We start from the raw sequence: 24,213 nt of genomic DNA on the forward strand, positions 1-24,213 counted from the left end.
GTTCAATGGGGTTAAGGAGTCAGGGGATCCCCTACTAGAATGTGGTCGTAAGGTAGAGGTAGGGGAAAGGGAGGCCAAGAGCCCCTACTAGAATGTGATCTGTAGGTAGAGGTAGGGGAAAGGGAGGCCAAGAGTTTGGACATAGGACAGAAGCAAGGGTTCCCCACATAATATCAGGGGATTTACTCATTTGGGCCTCAAACCCACTTTTCAAGTGGAGGGTGGCAAACTCTCTTCACCCCCACCCCCAACCCACCCACAAAAAATATTAAACTCAGAGTGCAGAGTTTCCATTCTCTTATGTGGCTAATACCCATGTAGGGGAGTATGGAGCTGAACAAGTGGAGGGCTTACAGCAAAGAGGTGGTCACCTGACTTAGTTGAGGAGAAAGATATCAACTTTGCAGAGAGACCGGCCTGGCAGGGGAAGAAGAGATACAGGAGACCTGGCTACAGAAGAGCTAACAAATAATTATTTGTCATTTAGGAAAACCTTTTTAGGTTTTAATTCTCTCTCTCTCTTCCCCCACCTCCTATTTTATTATTCCCCCACTCGGACAAAAACAATTAAAACGCAATATCTCATTTATAGGATTGGCTGTAAGCAGCATCAAATTCAAGTGTTTCATTACAGATGACAAACCTCACTCACAAACACATTGTAACAATCTGAAAGCCTTCTGCCTGAAAATCATTAATCCATATTGATGCCTTCATTTCATTTGAATGAATATTCCATGAAGACGTTGCAGTATACACAAATGAACCCTGACTGGATGATTGATAATCTTTGATTCACTCAAGAGAAAGACAGTACATGATTTGAACCAAAAATTTACAGACTTCATTGCAATATGGAGACATTAAAAAATGGACAGAAATGGCAACACGAGTACAGTCCTATTGTGCCTATAGTTTTATCACAATCTCCTCTTTTTGTGAAATACTAGCCCTCAAGAATGGTGTCTGAATGGCTCCTGACTAAATAAGTGTCTTTACTGTTGAAGGAATCTTTGCCAAGGTGAGGGCTCTGGACAGTGCTTCTTTATGTAATTATTAGTATTATTTGCATGATCTGAGCATCTAGCAGTTCTAACTGTGATCAGACAGTTGTACATTGTGCTAGACACTGTACAAAGAGCCAATCCCTGTTCTGATCTTATAAAATTGCTTTGTACTTAGCTCTCACAACATGAGTTGCAATTTAATTGCTTACTCCTGGGGGCAGTCTGTGCCAAAAAATTAAAAATTCTGCGCCAAAAGATAAATAAAAATTCTCCGCAAAATATTTTAAAATTCAGCAAAATTCTGCATATTTTATTTGTCAAAATAACACTACATAATCACACCAGTTTCAATTATTTTGGTAATTTATTTCAAAATACCTGTCAGCAACTGTGTCTGTAACAATACAGATGTGCAAATTTCCCCCCAGGAGTAGAGACTTAAGGAAACCCCTATGACAAGCCAGTTCCTGTTTCTCTGCTCCCTTTCCTGCTCCCCAGAGCCCAGCTGGGGGGTCAGACATCCACAACCCCTCCCCCTCAGAGCCCAGTTATGGGGCCCACCCCAGCCAATGCACCCAAACCCCCTCCACCATGAGCCCAGCCGTTGGTCCCCCCTAGCCCAGATACCCGCACCCCCTTCCCTCCCCTTCAGATACCAGCCATGGGGCTCCCCCAACCCAGATTCCCACACCCCCTTCCCTCCCCTCCAGATCCCAGCCACACACACCCAGCCCAGATACCCACATCTCCTTCCCCTAGAGCCCAGCCACAGGGCACCGCCTTGCCCAGATACCCACCCACCCCTCTCGCCTAGAGCCCAGCCATGGTCCCCCCAGCCCAGACACCTCCCCTCCTCTCTTCCAGTCCAGGGATCCAGAGGGAAATACAGCCTGATGCTGGACCCCAGGCTCACACAGAGTTTCCTGCATGCCATCCTTTCCTTCCTTCAGGGCATGCTGGGAACTGCAGCTGCCAGTAATCCTCTAGCTACCTCTCCCTCCCCCCAGCAGTGCCGTCTGTCTATGAATTGGGCTTTGCCAGGTCCAGTGGCAGCTAGCAGAACTGCAGTCCATTTCTGTGGGGGAAAGAAAATTCTGTGCACACGATGTTAATTTCTGCAAAATTCTTCATTATGCAGTGGAGCAGAATTCCCCCAAAAGTAGCACATGATTCAAACCAAGCATAAGCAAAAATCCCCAGACTTTTCTGTAAACACAAATATTTTAAGAAACCCTTTCCTCAGTTGATAAAAGAATAGTAGTAATTCTAGGCATAGGTAAATCAAAATTTGTAGAAAAGTTCCACAGATAGAGGATCAGCAGATGATACAGAGACATATTATCTTGTAAAAGATAACAAAATGCTGGCCAACAGAATGGATGATAAAAACAAGGGGAGAACTGCAGGTTTCCATCTGAATGGAGTTCTGAATAAAGTAGAAATGAGAGACCTGGGTTATTACATTTCTTAGCAGAAGTAATTTTTTGCCCCATTGGCTCAGTATATTCTATTTCAGTGTTCTCAACTAAAGAAAATGTGATATAAATTCCTCCCTTCCTTTGTTCTGTCTTAATTTAGAATCAGTACTTTCCTGTTTCAGTTTTTACATCTAACTATTTCTTCAATAATTGTTAGCAACGGATAATTTAATTATGTCTCCCGCCTCTGTTGCAGTGCACAACTGATAATCATCTAGCTTCATATAAGAGCCCATTGGTGCTGAGTTTCAATTTATTTCCCTGTAGTTTTAAGATAGGATTTTTAATATAACTATCCCAATTACTGTAAATTATAGTAATTTTTAGGTATTTTATCACATATGTTCTGTTAAAAAGCACCATCCAGATCCTCAGTGGCATAAAATTGGGACAGTTCCACTTCAGTCAATGGACCTATGTTGGTTTACATTAGTCGAGGATATAATCCTCTTTTTTAAAGGAAGAATTTTAATAAACTTGAGCCAAACTAATATTTCAAACTAGAGACTTACTAGGTACCTCTTTTCTCTAGAATAACTAGTGGGGCTCAGCCTAATATTTGTCAACATTTTACTTTTTTTATATATATTTCTACAAAATAACTAGTTCCTATGTAGAATGAGAGTGATGAAGGGTTAATTAGAAAAAAAAGATGGTGGCACTGTGGATTTTCAACCTACGTATCCACTGAATCATGGTATGGTTAGAGATGGACCTTGCCTTAAGAGTCTAACTTTCTTGTGAGATTTTTGTTCTTAAAGTATCCATCTTCAAAGGAACATTCTTTTCACCAGTTTCCTCTCTCTTTCTTACATTCTTCTCACTTCAAAGAGACTATCTAAATGATATAGTAACTTAGCTGTGCTCTGAAAACAAATTCTCTTTCCATTCTACAAAGTAAAGAAGAGAATTTTTCTTGAATGTATTTTTTCATCAAGGGAATCTCTTTTACAATCTCAAGAGAAGTGATACTTCTTGAAGATATTTCTGCAGACCCCAATGTTTTGAATAACCTGTTTGCATATATTTCTAAAGAGAGAGAGCCCATAAGATTAACATAACTTTGAAGAAATAGTATAGCAAATACAATTCTCATCAAGAGGCAGAGTGAACTTTTAAAACTAGATTATGGCCACATTAATAACTGAAAGAACATGATGTCACATGGGTGTAATTAGGAGAGTCATGTGTGTAAAAAGCCAAACATGGCTAAGAACTAAAAAACTGGACAGCAACTGAACACAAACCCAATATATATGGCTGGTTGTGTTGTTGTGGAGGTGATTGTGTTGATTTGTATGGGGGTTGTGTTGTGCTGGAAGAGTTGTGTGGAGTTGCATGGATGGTAAATGAGGGGTGTGTGCTGCCTTTGTATATTGGTTATTGTGTGGATGGTTGGGTTGATTTGTCTCAAGGGTTGGGGGATTGCGCTGGGAGACGTGTGTTGATTAGAGTGGGTGCAGTTGAGCCAAATAATCCACCATCTGTGCAGTCTCCATTATACAAACAATGGAATTACTGTATATAAATTAGCTCTAGAATAATTGGTTGAACTACCTCTGATTTCAGTCTTGGCAATGGCATAGATCCATTTCTTACTGGATCTGTACCGTACAAGTATAATTTGTAAAGTCAAATGGCAGAGAACTTAAACATTGGATGGTAACAGATCATAAATCCCAGTGATGATTTAACCTGGTGATATTCTGAAAACAAAACAAAACTCTCAACCATGCCTGTAACTGCTTCAATTGCTTTACACTGACAGTATAGACAGTTTAGGCTTCAGAGTGGCAATCCTGGAATCTTCTTATATAAAAACTATTAAAAAGGTATTTATTCCTAGTATCACAAGTGCTTAGTCTCTTATATGTTCTTTCCTTATGTTCTATTATTTGTATCTGTTCTTTGTATTGTGGTAGACACCTTCTTCTCACAGGCTGGCTGGCTCTTTAAAATAAGATCAGCTCAGCCTTTCTTGGGACCTAGCAACTATCCCTCAGCCTTGCTCTTGACCTAGCAATTCAGTGATAATTAAATATGCCAGCTGAGTGGGAAGGAGATTTAATTATAATGACTGACCCAGCTGCAGGGAAGCAGAGTGAGATCTATTTAAACAGAGCTGAGAAGCCAGTCTGGAGGAAGAGACCCAGGAGAGAAGAGTAAAAAGAGTTTCTTCTCTGGAAAAGGCCTGGGTAAGTCAGTCTGGAAGATACCCTCAGAGAGCAGGTCAGGCACTTGTGAAGAGGGCTTGAGTTAGGCCCTGTAAGAAGCAGGAAGATCCCTGGGGGGAGTTCCCATATTCCCTAGGGAGGGGAGGCAGTGGGGGAAAAACTGTTTGGAGGAAGCAGCATAAGAGAAATTCTGCAGAGCCCAGGAGTAGGAGCCAAGAAGCAGAGGTCTTCAGTGGAGCCCAGAAGGGCTGAAGAATTATTAGTTTGGGTTTATCTGGACATACAGATGGACCTCTTGATTCCCCAGAAGGGGAAAGAACTTTTAAGCCAGGCCATGGAAAACCCAGACAGACCACTGTGGGGCAAAATAAGTAGCTATCAGAGGGTGATAGAGGCAAAGTCCCCTGAAACATAAGCCCCTGACACCACAGGGACTAGTGGAAGCAGTAAGAACAACCTCTTGCTCTTAATGCAATCAAATACATTATTTGTCTTCAGTTCTCAGGTCCTTCGTGGCCAAACACTGCCCTACCTATAATCTTTCAAACTCTATTGAGTTACAACTTCCATCTCCACTATGCCAGTGATGTTGGCGTTCAACACCCATTTGTTACATTTTCAAACAAGCACCTCCAGGTTTTCTCCTGTACTGCACCTCACAAATAAGAGGAGCATCCTGTAAACATTCACAAGGCTTCCTCCTTGGACTGTTCCAAAAGAATCCATCCTGAAAACTCTCCTTTGTCATGACACCTGCTAAAAAAAGAAAACAAAAACCAACACAATACACCTTCACTGATAGGCAGCTGGAGTGGTACTGGATACCCACAGTCTATCATGCTGACCAGTGTTGTCTCATTGTTTTTGTTGTGCTTCCCCATCTGTCTCTGTATCTTGTTTTATACTCAGATTGTAAACTCATTTGGACAGTGACTGCATTTTGTTGTGTGTCTGTACAAAGCCAAACACAGTGGGTGCACTGGTCTATGACGAGTGCTCCTGGACACTATCACAATACAAATAAAGAATACAATCAGGGAGTAGCATTGGGTTCTGAATGAAAAGATGGTGCCTGACCCTGATAGCTTGCAATCTAAGTATATGGTAACAGGGCCGGCTCCAGGCACCAGCTGAGCAAGCTGGTGCTTGGGGCGGCAGATTGTTTGAGGCGGCATTCTGCCCAATCCTAGGGCGGCACGGCCGGTTTTTGGTTTTTTTTTTTTGTTCTGCTCCAGCCGCCCTGTGGGGAGAACCAGAGCGCCCTGCAGGGCAGTCCTCTTCCTTCCCTCCCCGCCGACTGGAGCGGAGCCCTCCCTTCCCAAGCTGGTCCCCCGCACCCGTGCTCCGCAAGTTTTTTTTTTGTTTTGTTTTTTGATTTGCCGTTCTGGCCTCACCGTTTTTTTTTTTTTTTTTTTGCTTGGGGCAGCCAAAAAGCCAGAGCCGGCCCTGTATGGTAAGATACAATGGACTGATACAAACAGAGGAGGTGGTGATGGAAGTTTGCTCCATATTTTAGTACAATCTTATTCCAGCCCATGCCTTAGATGACTAATATGCAACAGAGAGCAGCCCAGAAACAATGAAAAGGGAGATGTAAATAATAATAGCAACTAAATGGCCACAGCCATATCTGAGAAATTACCTGTATACCCTACATGTATAACCAAAGATCACCTAGGATCTAATCTGTCATTCCCATTAAACAGCACCTTACAGGCCAAAAGGCTTTATTCTTCTCACTGCGCCCACGTGGGGAGTAAGTTATTAATCAGTGTAATGGTGGCAGAATCAGCCCCTTCTGGGGAAAGTATGGCTCACAAAAGTATGGCTCTGCTGTTTTTGTCCAGTGCCACTTTCGAACTATTCAACCAAATGAGAACTTCCCTATCCAATGCCAACCTGTGAAAAACTGTCAGCAGTACTGAGCAGCAATGTTGAGCAGCCATAAATCAACTTGCACATCTTCTGTTGAATGGCCTGCAAAGATATTTGTATCTGTTCTATAAATAACAAGAACTATGTTACTTGTGCTATAAATGGGCATATAATAATAAATGAGACCAGTATCCAACTTTCCAGTTATAAAATATTCCAGTCCACTTGTGCAGGTGTGCACATGATCTCAAAGTTTCTGGGATAGGAAGATAAATGAGAATGAGAGTACAGTTCTGGCTCAAACACAATTTATCGAGAATTACAGTCACTGGCCTCTTATTTTATCATATGTGCTCCTAACACTGATTAAAAAGAGTAGTTGATTTTGTTATCTATATGAAACCCTCCTACTTTTTCTTTTTGCTGGAACCGTGGGCAAATAAAGGCTCTTTTGTCCCCCATCCATAAATATCTGGAGGCCTTTTTTGCTGGTTATCAACTATAAAAGCAAAGTCAAATAACGATGCCATCTCTATTATTGCTGTACACATGGGACTTCTTATTCACAGACAGAACACTTCAAATTCCAGTTACTTTATTTCAGCTGGTACAAGTGATAGGGATAGGGGGTGATTTATTACAAAGGTAGCATAGCTTAAAAAAAAAAAACCTAGCTTTTCTTTCACCTGTCTCTGTTCCTTTCCCCTTTGTTTTTATCCCCATCTCTTTCTCCAGTGACCGGAGATTCTATTAAGGATTATTTGTTGATTGGCTAGTTTTTCTTATAAATGGTCATAAGAAATTTTATTTCTATTGTTAAATGCGTGTGAAGCACTCTAAAACAATAGTGATGAGTGTCATTCAAGTATCTAGATAGACCAACTGAGTTTGCACATTTGGTGGGCTGTTCTTAGCACTCCCAGCTTGAAACCAGTCAGCAGTAAAACTTGTTCTCTGATGCTATACACAGAATGTTGTGTAGGCTGCTGGAATATCTGGCTGAAAAAACAAGCAAACAAACAAGTGTTTATATGACAACAGGTCTTTTTGTCCAGAAATGCAAGTGACAACTGCAACCTAATGCTCCTTTTACAGCACACTTGATTCTCATATTTAAAGTTTCATACAGCTATCAAGCAGCTTTTACAGAAAAATGAGTACCATAATTTCCTGAAGTATAAAAAGGGGTATGTGTGTTGTAATTGTATGGTGCTTGTATATATACACACACACACACACACCTCTACCCCAATATAACGCGACCCAATATAACGCGGGTTCACATACAACACGGTAAAGCTCTGACACGCTGCTCTGAGCAGCGTGTTAAGGGTGCCGGGCCAGGCCGGGGCCGAGGGGTTGGATAAGGGGCAGAGGGTCTCGGGGACCATCAGAGCCCGCCCCCCCAGGGTCTGGGAGGCAGGAGCTGTGGGAGAGCACTTTTGGGGTCCCGGCAGTCCCAGAGTGGCCTGGGGGATTAGCGGGGGGCCGGGAGCAGCCCGCTCTGCTTCCCTCGCCCTGGCCCCAGCAGTGTCGCTCGGGGGAGGGGCTTGAGGGAAGGGATCCCCTCCGTGCACTCACCGGCAGCTGCGGAAGCAGAGCAGCGCAGCCCCAGCCTGCTTCACTCCACCAGCTCCCAGCCGCGGTGCTCCGCTTCCCGCTGCAGGTGAGTGCGAGGAGGTTGGGGAAAGGATGCACCCTGTACTCACCTGTGGCGGGAAGTGGAGTGCCGCGGCTGGGAGGTGGCAGAGTGGAGCGGGCTGGGGCCACGTCGCTCCGCTTCCCGCCGCAGATGAATGCAGGGGGCGTCCTTTCCCCAACCTCCCCCCATTCACCAGCGGCGGGAAGTGGAGAGCCGTGGCTGGGAGGTGGCGGAGTGGAGCGGGCTGGTGCCGGGCTACTCTGCTTCCCGCTACTACCGGTGAGTGCCTGTCAGGGGGCGGAGGTGTGGATAGGGGTCGGAGCACTTGGGACAGGGGGGTTGGGTAGGAGGTGGGGTCCTGGGGGTGATTAGGGACGGGGTCTCTGGAGGAGGCAGTCAGGGAACAAGGAACTGGGGGGGGGCAAAGCAAGTTTGATATAACGCGGTCTCACCTATAACGCGGTGAAATATTCTGTCTCCCGAGGACCACATTATATCGGGGTAGAGGTGTGTGTATATATATATATATATAAAATGTAACATGAGTTAATTACATATGGTGGCAGATTATAAAAAACATTGTGAGAAAAAATTAAATACAACCTTTCCTTTACTAGTGTCTGCCCCTTTCCACCTAGAACTCGTCTGTAACTGATCATTCTCCATTTGATGTTTGTCCTTTCTATTAGCACCCCAAGCATCAGGTTAAGAATAAAGGAACAACTCATTTTTCAACAGTCTATGCAGCTGAAGTGTTATCTTACTGGTAAATCAAATAAAAATGTAAAATATATACAGTAGGTAGTTACATGTAAGGACTGTGATAGAAGTAAATTGAAGGAAGAAGTCAAAGGTTCAGTCTCATCCTCTAATACAGCAATGAAAAACACCATTTAAAATATCTTACCCTTTGGTTGAGTTCAGAAGTTAGTTGTACATACTTATAAGATAGGGAATCTGAATCCTTATTATGGTATAATAGGAAACATCCTTTGTTGCCCAGACAGTAGTTGTGTTGACCACAGCACTGAAACATTAAGATTATATATATGTCCTGAAACACCTCAATGCACGATAAACCTTTGATGCATGTCTCCATGAAACAGTGGGTGTGAAGAGTATAGAAAAGCAGTGTGATATTTTTGATCTTTGTATTTTTAGCAGGGATAGAAAAGGAATACAAGGGTGAAGGAGAAGCAATGAGAGTGTAGGAAGTTCAATAGATGGCAGAGGCAAAACCAACAGCAGGGACTAATTATCTGATCTTTGAGAAAATTAAATTCCATTAGCCTGAAATTTGCAGTAGACCCCCATCTTTATACAGAGACCAAACAAAACTCAAGATACAAAGAACTCAGGATACACGTTTGCAGCTGTGGACTGACTCTTTCTACAAAGAGAGGATTTTTTTTTTATTATATTTTGATGAAGTACATGTTGGGTGGAGGGATAGGGATTAGCCCATATATGGACTAGAGTACATGAGATCACAAAATGGTAGACAGCAATTCGTTTTACAGGGAATGATGGAAAAAGGAAGTCCCCCAAAAATGTGCTATGACAGAAGAGAAAGAAAGCAGCTCACTTGCAAGTAAAGAGTCTTTTCTACATTACCTTGAATTCCTAGTAGCAGAATTAAACAGAAATAGAACTAAACAAAATAGAGCCTTAACATTTCAGGAAAAAAGGTGTGTTTACTTTTGGATTCAGAGATTAAAAGAACAGTAATTTGTGATGAAGGAATTATAACTGGGAATTGGACCAGGGCTGAAGAACTGAAAGGCAATGGATTCAGAGGATGATGAATATGGAAGATGAGTTTGAATAGTAGGAGGGTGGAAGACTGAGATAAAAGGAAGGGACTAGAGCCAGGCATTACAGTTAGAGAGGAAGAAAGGTAACTGGACAGCAACAGAAAAAAAGAAAGAAAGGAGAAACTGATTGAATTAAACTCAGAGGAAGAGAAGGCATGGAGGCCAGGAGCAATACCACCACAGCCAATACCACCACAGCCTGCTGGCCAGACAAGAGAGAAAGAGCTTATAGAAGTACAATGCACAAACAGAAGCAGAGTTTGCCAGGGAAAGTCACTTTTAAACGAATACAGAGATGGAAGAGTTTATGGACTGGTGTGATTATGTTAGAGAGGGACAAGCAGGTAAGAAAAAAAAAGCAATTAAGTTATTGTAGAAGCAACATTGCTTAGGTTAAGGCCATTGGGACAGGTCTGCTGGTAGTGGCAGAGGATGAGACACCTGGGTTTCAAATTTGAGGGTGAGGCAACTGAGCGATGGTGGAACTGAGATGTGTGGAGGAGAGGTAAAAATGAAATTTGAGTATACAGAAGAGGGGAAATGAGGGATGGGAGAAGGATAAGTCAAGGCCCAGAAGATGACAGAAGGAAACGTAATGAAGAAAATGATAGATAGAGTTGAGTGGGAAACAACATTTTTCCATCCCAAATCAGAAGATGCCTGTTTTGTGGTTTCCTATACCCCTATACCAGTTCATACCTACATCCTCAGGACCAGAAGATATTTCTCAATTAAGCACAATTTGTTTTGATTAATTTAAGTTTCTTCAACTACTGTAAACTTTGTTTTTTGAGTTCTGGTTTATAATTCTGTATCAAATGCTTATTCTGCTTCATTTCTTTTAATCAAATTCCATTTCCCAACTGACATGTAGTAAGTATTTGCACATGGAATTGCACTAGCGTCAACTTTATTTGTTTATCTGCTGCTGTGACTTTTAAAGTTCTCTTGTAATTCAGTGTAAAGGTAATCTTTCTCTGCAGGAACTCTCAGGCACAACTTGATTTTCAAGTTGATGATTCTCACTGCAGTGCAAGTGCATCCTTTACATTTTGAACATAATGTATATGTCTCTGTGTGAGATGCTGACTATTCTTTAATACCAATTTATCCTATAGCTCGTTCCTTATAAATCATAGGATGATCTGATTTCCTACGGAGTGGAATGAAGCATGCCATAAAATTCTAAGATGGAGAAATCATGTAAGTTCTTATGTAGTCCTATCCCCAGATGCTTATTTAAATGTTCGAGCCTCATGGTTTTAAAAAATTGCCTTCCAACATGGATGTGGGATATCTTTGAAATCCATTCAGAACCTTTCTACCTGCTGTGCTTAATTTCAAAATCCAGTGCAATCATTACATATAAAACTGCTTTCCTTCTCTTAGGTGTTCTGTACAGTACATTAATTTTCTATCAATAATCAAAAACATGTTTTGAAGAAAAACATGAATAATGTTCATAAGATGCTTGTAACATGTAATTTTTTGTCCCTATTGTACATTGATTCATTGCATAAGCCATACATTATATACTATTAATCATCTGAGTCTATTTTGAACCATGCCTATTTTACACGGGTTGTGATTTGCACACATAGGGCCTGATTCACCGTTCTGTAATGGAGCTGTACTGATGTAAATCCATCCATTGCTTTCAAGCAATATGTACAGTATGACACTTTAAAAAAATAATTTGAGGGATTTAAGCAGTGTTCCCAATTAAGGACTTAATCCAAAGACCACTGATGATGGAAAGACTTTGAGACATTAGTGGGCTTTGCATCCCTATGTGTACAGGGAATCTCTCAAATTATGTGGGGGGAGGGGACTTTTAAAGAGATAGAAATACATATGTTTTAGTGTGACGACTATATTTCTCTGTATTTGGTCAGCTCAATTTGTCTGTGGATGGAATGGGATGGTCAAACTCTGCTTAATATCCAAATTGTGTATGACATTAAGAATCAGGATGACCTCTTCACCAGCCCATAAGCATCTGATATTCCAGTTCTGACACACTTTAAGAAGAGACAACAGTTTGACGTGTGTGTGTCAGAAAACTTCAGCTGAACCTCAAGGAGCTCTCACAAAAATCACTCACAAATCAGCTAAGTATATGGGAAGCTATGTATTAATTTGAGAGGAAGTGGTTTATATGCTAGTACTTCTATAGTGCTACATTGGCACTTTGCAATCTGCCTTAAATAAACAGCAGCTCATAGCTGTGCTGCACCATGAGTAGAAGTAGGGCAAAAGAGTGACTAAGAGCCTAATTTCCTCCTTGCTCTAGGGGGAAGTAAGCTTTCCCATGTTGCATCTCTTTTTCCAGCTCATCTGTGTTAGCTAGTACATTGGGGGGACAGAGTCAAGGAAAATTCTGCCAACTCCCTACTCCTTCCCATCTATTCTTCACCCACCTGTGTGAGAGGGGAACTAGATGCTTGGTGACAGTCTGTGACACACATGAGGGAGTAAGAGGTACCTCATGGCCACTTAGTCTCCTGTACTGGTGCTTAAGGTGCTCAAGACATGAGTATCATATTTGTTAAACACAAATGTAGCTTCAGCTATAGAAAATATTTCAGTCATTTTATGTTTCATTTACATTTGCAATTTGAGTTTTTGTGCTGATGAGAGGTGCCTGATTGACAGCTATGGTGACCAAAGTGCTCAGATCACAAAACTGGTATGGCAAGCGTGCCACAGTGCCTTGCCAATATGCCTTAAAAAAGTATCCACCATTGGGGATGACAGGGTGGCTTACTTTTTTGTTCAGTTCTTGGCTTCCCTCTTGAGCATGCCCTTTAATGACTGCTATGGTTGTGGTGGTGGGGTTTTTTGGACATCTGTTCACAAGGAACTGTACTGTAATCAATGCATTTTATACAAACCACTTAAGAGCCATCAGCTTTCAGTCAAAGGCTGTATTGGAAGTGGTGACTTTTCCCTGAAACATGGTAACCCAAGATCAGTACACTAAGCCAACCAGACAACAGTTTTAAAAAGCATTTTCAAGACATAGTCTGAACGATGAACATTCTTCTGTGTATGGTGCCATAAGTTTCAGTGATCCGTTGAAGCCTGAGAGAGCTAGCTTTCATGGACATTTTGCTCTCACATCCTCTTATTTTACCAGAAGGTGAAGAGAGAGCTCATATACATTACTGCTGTGATAGACTTTGTATTTGATGGTAGAGGAAGGATTGTCTGGTATGTCAAAGAAATGCAGCATTTAATGAAGGACTATGATAATGTCCTCACTCTATATTAAGTGGTGGGCGCTTTGTCCAGGTTAATGGAGAAAGTGAGCGGTCCTTTTTAATTGCAAGGGTGACTTGTCCAGCAGATTGGTAAGAAAGGGGTAATTGCCCTTTTAAGCCCTCTTGCTCCGAGAGAGAGTATTATCTGTGAAGCAGGAAGCAGTCACCCAGTAGTCAGCTGGACCAGGTCAGTCCGGGGACTTTCCTCTCTCCCACAGGGAATTGTTGATGGGTGGGATATTTATATCCAGTGCTATGCCAGGAAAGCCCTCTTTTACTAAGACCAGGTAATCAGCACCCTCTTTTACTAAGACCAGGATGTCGTTAAAGAAACCAGGTTTTGTCATGATCCACGGAGGGGCTGGGGATGGAATTCTTTCCTTCACTACCAGATTGGCCGAGGCAAAGTGGGTTTTTCACCTTCTACGCAGCAGATTAGAGGCCCAGTGTATTAGAAAAGGAGGGTTAGGATATAATGTTGCACCTCATTATGCAAGTTTATGGTGGGTGTCCAGTGCAAGTACTCTACGGGGAATGGATACAGATCAGATAAAATGGATTGGTGAAGGTTTAAAATAGGCATTCTTTAGAGGAACAGAGAAAGGGGGTTTGGGGCTCCTATGACTGATATGGTGGAAAGCCAACTCCTGTACAGCCCTGCCCTATTAATCTTCATACAACTGGGGGGGAGGGGGGGATCTGGTTCCCAGCATTGGGTTGGCTGGGACAAGGATGGGCAAGAGGGAGGGTTGATGGCAGCCCCCGAAGTGCATGGAAAGGCTTATGGAATTACCTGCAATGTACAATTTTATCTGCTGAGTTCTCTCAGATATTTAAGAATAAAGTTGTGGCCTAATTAAAACCATATCTGTACTTCCTGTATTTCCTCTGGCATAGCCGGACCAAGCCTCAAGCATTGCTATGGCATTGTCCTTGCAATCAATCCCTACATTTTACCTAGTGTAAATGACTACAACTCTCCTGTAAGACTAAGGGGCAAATCCAAATGTGACTTGAATACTGGTACATTTACTGCAAAATAGAAGAGACTGCTTTATGTTCCCCTTCCTAGTACTTGCTTAGCCTACTACTCATCCCTTTCAACCTCCTCAGCATGTTAGTTACACTTATTTTTCACACCAAAGCAAGTCCAACCACGCTTAAAGTCACTACTGAATTTGCTTCAATGAATCTGTAAAAGCTGAAATGCAATATATCTTACTTTAGCATTTGGGCAGAGGGATAAAAAATGACTGGATGGCCCTCAGGGTTGGAGACACCTTCCCCTTTAAAAAAGAGCATTTCCCCACTTTCAAAAAATAAATAAATAAATAAGTCAAAGACAAAGTAGCAACAGAGTCAATAAGTATATTTCATTTTAAAGTGCATCTTTGGCACTAGCAAACGTGGTTGGCAAATTCAGCCTGTAAAACTGCATTTTATATTAAAGAGATGGAAAGGAAAAAACTGTGTTACTTATCAACATAAGAAAATATGCTCAGCATACAAGGGATTTATTTTTTTTATATATGTAAAAGGGCTACCACCTGGTGGTGAAATCCCATTCAGTATCAGTTTCTCATGTTGAATATTGTATTTTCTTCATGCTGGTAAAGCCCATGATAAACATTTTGACAGTCAACCCTAAACACAACCCCCTGAAGTATTATGAAACCTCTGATGCTCTTTAAAAGCTAGAAGTCTTCCAACAGGCCACTATTGTTTTCCAGATCCCTATTCCTAAAGGCTGTTTGGCACTGTGACTGCCAACTGGCAATACCCAGCTGATGAAAACAATGAAGAAACAAAATGGCTTAATTTAAAGACTATTTTCCCAATGAGGACAAAATGAGTCTGCAGACAAAAAAAATGTTCCTTTCTTGTTCGGTCAAAACATTCTGGAAAGTTACTGTAAGCAGTATCACTAAATGACAATCCTATGGACTAAAATTATGTATTTTATAGAAATCAGTGTCATTATCTGACATCTGAGTATTCACTATAGAACTACATTAATGCAAGATAGAAGTTTTTAAATGCACACACACAAAAAATCAGGAAATAGATATGTAATTGAAAACTGATGGAGAAATGGAATGTGTTCTCCCTTGACTCCCTTCAATCTTGTACAGTTGTCTTGTCCCTTACTTATTTTTATATTGTCAACCACTAGCATTGATTGGAAAAATGGTATTTTCTATGAATATTTATGAAAGAAACAAAATCATGTTTTGTTTATTATTCAAAAAATTGTACAGATATTTTCATTTTTTTCCAATGAAAAATCAAAATACAAATAGAAAATATGGAGGGTTTGGAAAAAATAACAGATTTTCATTAAAAAATAATAAATTAAAGTGGCTGTTTGAGTTGAGAATTTCTTTATTTATCTAACTGTACTTTTCTGTACTTTTCACCCTTAGTCTAGGATCTTTGCCTTTTCAGGGGCCTGACCTGAAGCTCACTGAGATCAATGAGAATCTTTACATTTACTCCAATGGGCTTTGGCTCAGGCCATAGAAACAGCTTTTTTTTTTTTTTTTTTTTTTTTTTTTAAACTCATGAGGTAATAATGTCCCTGTTATAATCATCTTGATCCTTAGAGCTGGGCAATTCTATGTTTGATTTACAGACATTTCAAGCCTTTCAAAATTTTCTAACCAGGGCTGTCCTTAGGATTTATGGGGCCCTAGGCAGTATTATTAAACTGGTGCCCCTATGCCGACTTGTGGCACAGTCACCACCCCTGCCCGTGGATCTGCAGAAGACCCTTCCCCCCCATTGCTGACACACACCGAGCTTTGTATGCAGTAGACACCTCACGGCGGCAGAGAGTTATAGTTCCCCACAGAGACCCCCATACCCTCTCCCTCATGCAGAATGCGCCGCGTCAGTGCATTCGGCTCTGTGAATACGGCTCCTGCTTAAGGAGACTGCAGCATGCACTGGATGTGCAGGAGCCGACCCGCTATCACCTGCTGTCCTGGTGGTGCCCCAAATTTTCGGGTGCCCTATGCAGCCACGTATGCTGCAAATGCCTAAGGACGGCCTTGTCTCTAACCATAATCCCACTCACTCCTCAATTAAATGTGTATTTGCTGTATACATACACAGAATAAACATGGCAAACTGAACTTTGGTTTTATGTTAGCTTAAACATCTCATTCATAGATAAAAACTGGGCATCAAGGCTAATGATAGGGATTTAGTCCCACTCTGCATGTAAAAGCAATCATTCTAGTTACCTGCACCTCATCTGGTGACAGTGACAGTACTTCTAAAGTACTTTTCTTATAATCAAGCATTTTGAACTATTTTATAAAACATTTAATTAGCAAAGCAACATTATGCAGACAAATGTAGCAGCTAATATATGCCCAGCAATAACCTTCACACAGCCATGAACATCTGCATCAATGCCAGTTCATTTAGTTTTGTATTAGAATAGGAAATTAAAATTCCTAGGACATAAGGTTTCTCTTTTGATAAGACCCCATTGAATCTCTATACTCCATTTCAACAACTATTAGAATAAGCACAAAGTCATCATTCTATTCAACTCATGCTGGGATACAAAACTTCCTGATGTTAACTGCTGTTTAACTAGTGTCAAGTGCCCATATCAGAAGTTTGTGGAATATTATGTTTTAACACTATGGGGGACACAATTCACTCAGAAGGACAGTGCTCAACTGACATATCATGTTAAGTCAGACAATTGAATTCTGATTTCTCAGTGGAAACTTAACGTAGAATAAAGTACATGACTCTTGGATTCAGAAGTTAAGGCTACTGTCTAACCTGAAATATCAGCCCAACTGTTGGTAGCCAGCTATTTCCAAAAGTAGGCAGCTAAAAGTGAGTCTCCTAAATCCATATTTAGGAAATTATATAAGCTGCCTGATTTTCAGAAGTGCTGAGCACCCAATAGTTCCTATTGAGGTCAGTGGGAGATGCCGAGAACTCAGTGATCTGAAAACTGAATTGCTGATTTCAGTTTCTAATATGGATTCAGGAGACCAATTTTAGGCTCCTAATTTTGAAAATCTTGACCATGATTTTCTTTGACAATTAAGACATTCAGCAGTGTGGTCTCCAGAGAACTCAGATAAATAAATAAATAAAATAAACCTTATTTTTTTCTATAGATTTGGGGTCCCAAAGCCCACTGAAGTCAGTGAGTCTTTCCATATGAATTTAGTGGGATAATGGGTGCTGGATGGTGTGTGCTGGACTTAGAAACAAAATTATATTGAGTGGCTGAAATGGAAATCCCATTTGAAGTACATAATTCTCCAAAATTTGTGTAACAAAGTTCCTCTCTTTGCACATCTGTCTTGGGATATGTCTATACTACCCGCTGGATCAGTCTAGTTTAGATGCGGTAAATTGACCCCCATGAGCTCTCCTGTCAACTCCTGTACTCCACCAGCACGAGAGGTGCAGGTGGAGTCGATGGGAGAGCATCAGCTGTCGACTCATCACAGTGAAGACAGCGTGGTGAGTAGATCTAAGTATGTCAACTTCAGCTACATTATTCACGTAGCTGAAGTTGTTTAACTTAGATCGATCTCCTCCCTCCCCCCAAGTGTAGACCAGGCCTTGGATTTACAATGGCCATTACTGATCATTTTATTGTTACTCTTGAAATCACAAATATTAAGGCTGCAGACTGAAATATTTTGCATCAACTTCTTTCAGATAACCTCCCATGATTGAAAAATATTTTCCCTTCTACTGTGTTCTCTAAAGCTACGTCATGAGAAAAGAAAATGTTGTTAAGCTAGTGTCACAGTACAAAAAAATGTGACTCCCTCCCCAAAAACGGCTGTGATGTAAAGAACTCTTACAGTTATAAAATAAGGGTGTTTGGGGGGAAAGAAGTTTGGGGAAAAAAAGACTTTGAGCTGTGTTTCAAGAGACCTAGTGAAGGTATGCGTAAGGAAAGACAGAACAATGAAAGTATAAGCTCAACCGCTTCAGTGCTTTCATGAATGCTGTAAATCTTGATACTCATTCAATTTCTGTTCCATCTAATGCAATTTCCTTTTTTTTTTTAATTTTATAGAGTCAAATATTATACCTCCCCAACGATATATCATTATACAGTCATTTTACCTTTTAATCGTTGCAGAAATTTAGCTATGACCCACCTAAATCTGATGTTGAGTTACCCACTATTCCTGACTTTGTAATGATCACAAAAAGTGATCTTGAAAACTTTAAATATGATCTATGTATCATTTCAGGCTTCCTGCTCTTTTGTTATTTAGTGGGTCTTTGACTTTGGTAATGCTTGATGTGTGTCATAACTTTGGAAACTGGAGGTCTGAATGCTAAAGAGGACAAAGAACAAAATCTAGGCACTGTAGCTTCATTGTTGTTATTGCACTTCTCTCTCAGGAAATTTCCTAAAATTCCCTTACAGTTCCACTCTGATCAGTGTTATTTTTCTTCTGACAACTATGGAAAATTATTATATTTAAAGTTCCTTTGACTTTTATAATTACTTCCAGTAATGCTGAAGGCCAGGCTTCCTCTACTGTATCAAGTGTGGATTTCTTTCTCCTTACTGCATGAGGAAAATGCTTCACCTGCCTATTTATTATTCTAGTAGAAAAGCATTATTATCTAAATGAAGAAAACATCCATTAATAAAGAAAGTGAGGTGGGCATAAGAGATATGGGGGAAATTCTGGTTCCATTAACTTCAGTGGGGCCAGGATTTCACCCAGGAAGCTTATATGCAACCATTTTGTTTATACAATACAATTACAGCTGGCTAGCAATTCCATCCCACAAAAATCTTTGCATTTATGGAAAAAAAATCATCCTGAATGGGGACACTAAGTCAAAACCTTTTTTTTTTTTCATAGAAATGAGTTTGATAACTTCTGTTGGAATTTTTCAGCTTCTTGGCAGCCCACCGGATAGGCAGTTGACAATTTTACTTTCTCCTTGCAGGCGGAAAGTGAAATTGACAACACCCTTGCAAGCGGTCAGCTGTCCTTTAGGTTTTCTGATGGAAAATTTTCAGCAAAATTGAAATGTTTCTATGATTTTTTTTTTTTTTTTTTTTTTTTTTTTTTTTTTTAGAAATGGGCATTTTCTGACAGAAAATTTCCAAACAGCTCTATTTACAATATCCACATAATATGGAGGTGCCCACCTCACAAAAACCACCATAATTGCTGCTTCTAATTGGAAACTCTTTGGCAAGGACTATATTGGAATGGAGACTAAGTGACTCTGATCCCTCTCTAGAACAGGGAAGAAGCTTATTGATAGGACAGCACATTAATGCTTGCACTGTAGCTATCCTGTTTCAGGAATAGAAGATGTTAGGTATGCTTGCTGTTAATCACTTACTTTTCCCCAAAATACATGAATTTAATTCCTTTGCTATTATACTCTTCTTCTGTGATGCTGTGGCAATGTTCCTCTGAAGCACAGACATGCTATTGCTATGTTGGCTCTTAAAAATAAGAGACCAAATACATGACACCACATCTGGCATGTGTTTTGCTCCAGGTACTACAGTACCTATACATAAGTACACTTAGCAGCTAAGTGACTGGAGAAGTAAAATGCTCAAGTTAATGCAGTAAAGCTATTAAATATATGCTATTCCACACTATAAAGTAATGTATTTAATGTTATGTATTTTGTGATACATGCATAATATGCTCTTAAAGAAATAATTATTCGGGAGTTTCATTTTTTATTTCTTACTTCTGCTTCAAAAGAAATTTTAAAGTGTGGAGGATTGAGCTTAATGAAGCAGATGCTTTCTATACCTAGGGCCTCTCTACCATATAATGTGGGAAGCCTTGAATTTCTTGATGCACAGGAACCCTGACTAGGAAAGGACATACTCTGTTGGGTTTGGTAGTCATTCTAGGTGCTTTCCTGAGCAATGACTGTTTACTGTGATAATTGCTTTGTGATTTCTGGAGATGATTGATGTAAAATAAATACATACATTAAAAATAAATGTTCACTCACTTAAAAAATAAAAGCACACTTTTGAAAAATTAATATCTTATCATGCTGAGATAAGCCAAGAAGTGAGCAGTAGTCTCAAACATGTAAAGTCATCAACTAACCCAGAAGGCAACCGATACTTGCCACGGTCATTGATAGTACAGTTAGTTGTCAACAAGTCTGACAACAAAGTGTCTGACTAATCTTTTTTTCTCCCAGTAATAGCTACTTCTTCATTGATGGGGAAAAAATAGATTGTCACAAGATGTTCTTTTCCACATCTATGTCCCAGATTTATTGTCAAAGGCATCAGCTGTATCCCAACCTATTTCATCATCTAAAAATAAAATCAGAACCAGAAAAACTAAATATAAGGGCATCTATCTCTATAGACAAGAAAAAGTCCAGCATCATTAGTCTACTGCAGTTTTCATTAGATATCTACCTTTCAGAGTGTACAGTGCTCAAAACAGCTCCAGCATATTTCCTTGACTTGTTTTGTTTTGTTTTGAAATACACTACTTAAGATTAAATATTTTGCCACACTCTGGAAAGGATAGCTCTTCAATCACCTGTAAAAGACAGGAAGACAGCCAGGTCACTGGCACAGCAAAAAGCAACAGTAATTAGGCATTCATTACCCCCAAACAACTCCTATATGGTCTCCTGGGTGACTCTTCTTTGTTTTCTTTCCTTTACAGATTCTATGCTACAGCACCATATCATATTGTGTAGCAACCATCACCAAGGAAAAGGCTATAGTTACCAACAGTTACCAGACCAGTGTGTCTGATATTGTTATATTTCTTTATATTTAGGGATGAATAAAGAGTGACTCCTGAACGGCCTTGCACAGATAGAGGGGCAAAGCCTCTAGCTTCTGTTCTCTTGTGTGGCTGCATACGAGCAACTTATAAATGTAGGGCAAAGCAAGGAGTGTTCACGTCTGTTCTTGCCCTCTGGTGAGCAGAGTACAAGAAAGGGGCTAGAGAGGAGTTAGGTCTGGTCCTGAATTATGTTCTTTCTAGAGCTCCTTCTGGAGCAGTGGAGCTATACACCATCCTTTTGGTTGGCATAACAAATGAAAGAACACATAGCTAACTATTTACACTATCGGTGGTCATCATGTGATAAACAAATGGGCCAGAATGCTAATCATTCAGTCAAGTTATTTTGTTCAACTCATTTTGCCCAACTCCTAAATAAATACATGCGAACAAGTCCACTTTAGGACTGCAGGTAAAAGAGAATAAGAAATGCACTTCTTCAATGAGATGTAAGGAAAAGCCTTACATTGTGACACAAACAAACATAACCCAGAGACACAACTATTTACAGCGGAGAAGAATGTTATTGCTGTGCTAAAGTTAATTCTCAGTACTTAACTAATCTGGGCCAATGTTAAGGTCCCCAAAATTCTGTTGTTGCCAATTAGAACAGGGATTACCAGATTACATGTATTCACTCATCCACCCAAATGTGTCAGAATCTTGGAGATAATTTTCTTTAGCTTTAATAGAATTTCTATTGAGGCAATTTATCCTCAGAGCACGTGGTGTGAATAGCTCAACTGAGCCTACTAAAAGATTATCCAGGAAAACAGCACAGAAGACTCAACTGTCAATGAGTGATTTTGTTACCAGCTGTTTTGATTGCAGGCTCACACACATACATCACCCTGTACCTTTTCATTTACCAGAATAGATTTATGAATTATGTACCACTTTGTAGATGATCATGTTACTGAGCCTCCACTCTACACTTAGAGCAATTTGTTGTTTAGGTTTTCTTTAGGGGATATAACATTGATAGCTTTATTGTATTCTAGTGCATGGCCATCCGACACTTATTTGATAAAAGTCCCAAACAATGGCATGTTTGGATCCTTTTTAAGTTTGAATTTACTTCCTAAAACTATAGTTCATGAACTCTTTTTTTTATTGACTACAGAACCAATTACTCAGTCTTTTCCCCTTAATGTTTCCGTCCAGGATCACTTGGAATACTTGGATGTAAGGAGAAAAAAATACCCAGATACAGCACTGTGGTGGAGGAAGGAGTAGTGATCTTGGGGAATGGAGTAGAGAGGTTATGTATGAAAGCAGAGAGCTTACAAGTTGGGGAGGGTGGGCAATGAGAGGTAAAATCAGAGATAAAAGGGAAGAAAATAAAGAAATGCAGTAGAAATGTGGGGAGGAAAAGTGTGAGGACAGTTAAGTAAATGAGAAGAGAGGGAATACAGTAAACATAGGAGGAAAGAAGAGGCACAGCAAAGAATAAATTAAGAGGGGCGGAGAAGATGGTGAGAAAAACATGTGGTGGTTGTAGCTAGAATTTTCAAAGGAGCCTGAGGGGGTTGGGCCCCAAAATATCATTGAAATTCAATGAGATCTGGGCATCTAATTCTCTTTTGTGGCTTGAAATAAATCTCAGTTTATAAGAATAAGATACAGGCAACGACAATTTTTTTATTTTTGTTTGTTTGTTTAAAATATTAATCTATCCTAAATTATATGAATATGCAACATTTATTTTTTAACCTTTGGGTACATTCATTTAAGTTAGTACAAGCCACAGCCAGTGGAAAATCTACCCATGACAATGTCTTGGCCTCTTTTTTGCATGCTACTTTTGCTGCAAACTGAATATTTTGGCTCATAATCAATAAAGAGGCTGAAATACAACTTTAGTGTAAGTTTCTTCTGTGCATATAATGCAAGTTGCCTATTTTCAGTGACTATCAGTTATTAAAGCTATATTACAATTCATTCATTATTAGATGAGGTATCTGACATTGAAGAACCTTTTCATTGTGCAGGTAGCAATGATAACCATATATCAGGACTCTAAATCAATTATTTAATACACACACACACACACACACACACATACAGTTTAAAGGCAACAGCACTTCCTGTAGAGGAAAAGACTGGAAAAACTAGAGTATAGAACAAAACAAAACAAAAGTATTCATAGAATATATCAGGGTTGGAAGGGACCTCAGGAGGTCATCCAGTCCAACCCCCTGCTCAAAGCAGGACCAATCCCCAGACAGATTTTTCCCCAGATCCCTAAATGGCCCCTTCAAAGATTGAACTCACAACCCTGGGTTTAGCAGGCCAATGCTCAAACCACTGAACTATTCCTCCCCTACATATTCAATATTGTCTCCCATCCTATCAAAAAGAGAAGCATTGCCAAGGATTCTGTTAAGCTTTTATACCTCAGGGAATGATTTCCACTAGCTAGATCCCCAATGGGGAAACTGGCTATTGCTGAAGATCCCACATCACAGCACATCATGGTCTACCTTGAAAAAAAAATGGTGATAATCTATTCAGGCTTCAAGGTTCCTCTGACAGCAGATTGGCCACAGGGATTGTTACCAAGTGGCCAAAGTGGATCCTTCTAGCGAATGTTCTAATTCTGAAGCTCTTCTGCACACTAAAAGACCAGGTTTGAGAATGAAAGATCCTGTAGAGTTTAATCAATATTGATAAGATTCCCATAAATTCTTTTAAGCCAGTGGATACAATTCTGTACCAGAAATATAGTACGCAGAATGTCTATGCTATTTTTTAAAGTTCCATAGGAATAGTATCTGTGTCTACAGGATTTTTGTGTGTGTAATTTATATTGAACTCTTTTGGCATTATCCTCTTAAATTCAGCAGGATTTCTCGACAAGGGTTAGGTGGCAGTACTTCGCACTAACCACTGGGCCAGACTTCATGAAACTTAAAGTAACATTTCTGACACCTATTTTCAGTACCCAGAGGAAAGTTCAACAATATAACATGTTTCTTTAATGCTGTCTTCCATCATACATGCAGGGGAACACTGCTTTGTTATTTTGGGGTGTTTTATAAATGTAGGTTGCTGATGCTAATTTCTTATGCAGAAAAACTCATTAGCAGTCACATGAACTTCACAAACAAGTGAATAAAAACAGAGAGTTCAAATTTTCTGGCTACAAC

General features: G+C 40.1%; 1 protein-coding gene across 1 annotated transcript in view; it reads right to left on the bottom strand.

The window, feature by feature from the left end:
- IL1RAPL1 (interleukin 1 receptor accessory protein like 1) overlaps positions 1-24,213 on the bottom strand; it is a 1,127,404-nt gene that overhangs the window by 897,609 nt on the left and 205,582 nt on the right. The gene's annotated exons all lie outside the window — the stretch shown is intronic.

This window comes from Trachemys scripta, chromosome 1, assembly GCF_013100865.1.
Source record: "Trachemys scripta elegans isolate TJP31775 chromosome 1, CAS_Tse_1.0, whole genome shotgun sequence".
Classification (NCBI taxonomy): Eukaryota; Metazoa; Chordata; order Testudines; family Emydidae; genus Trachemys; species Trachemys scripta.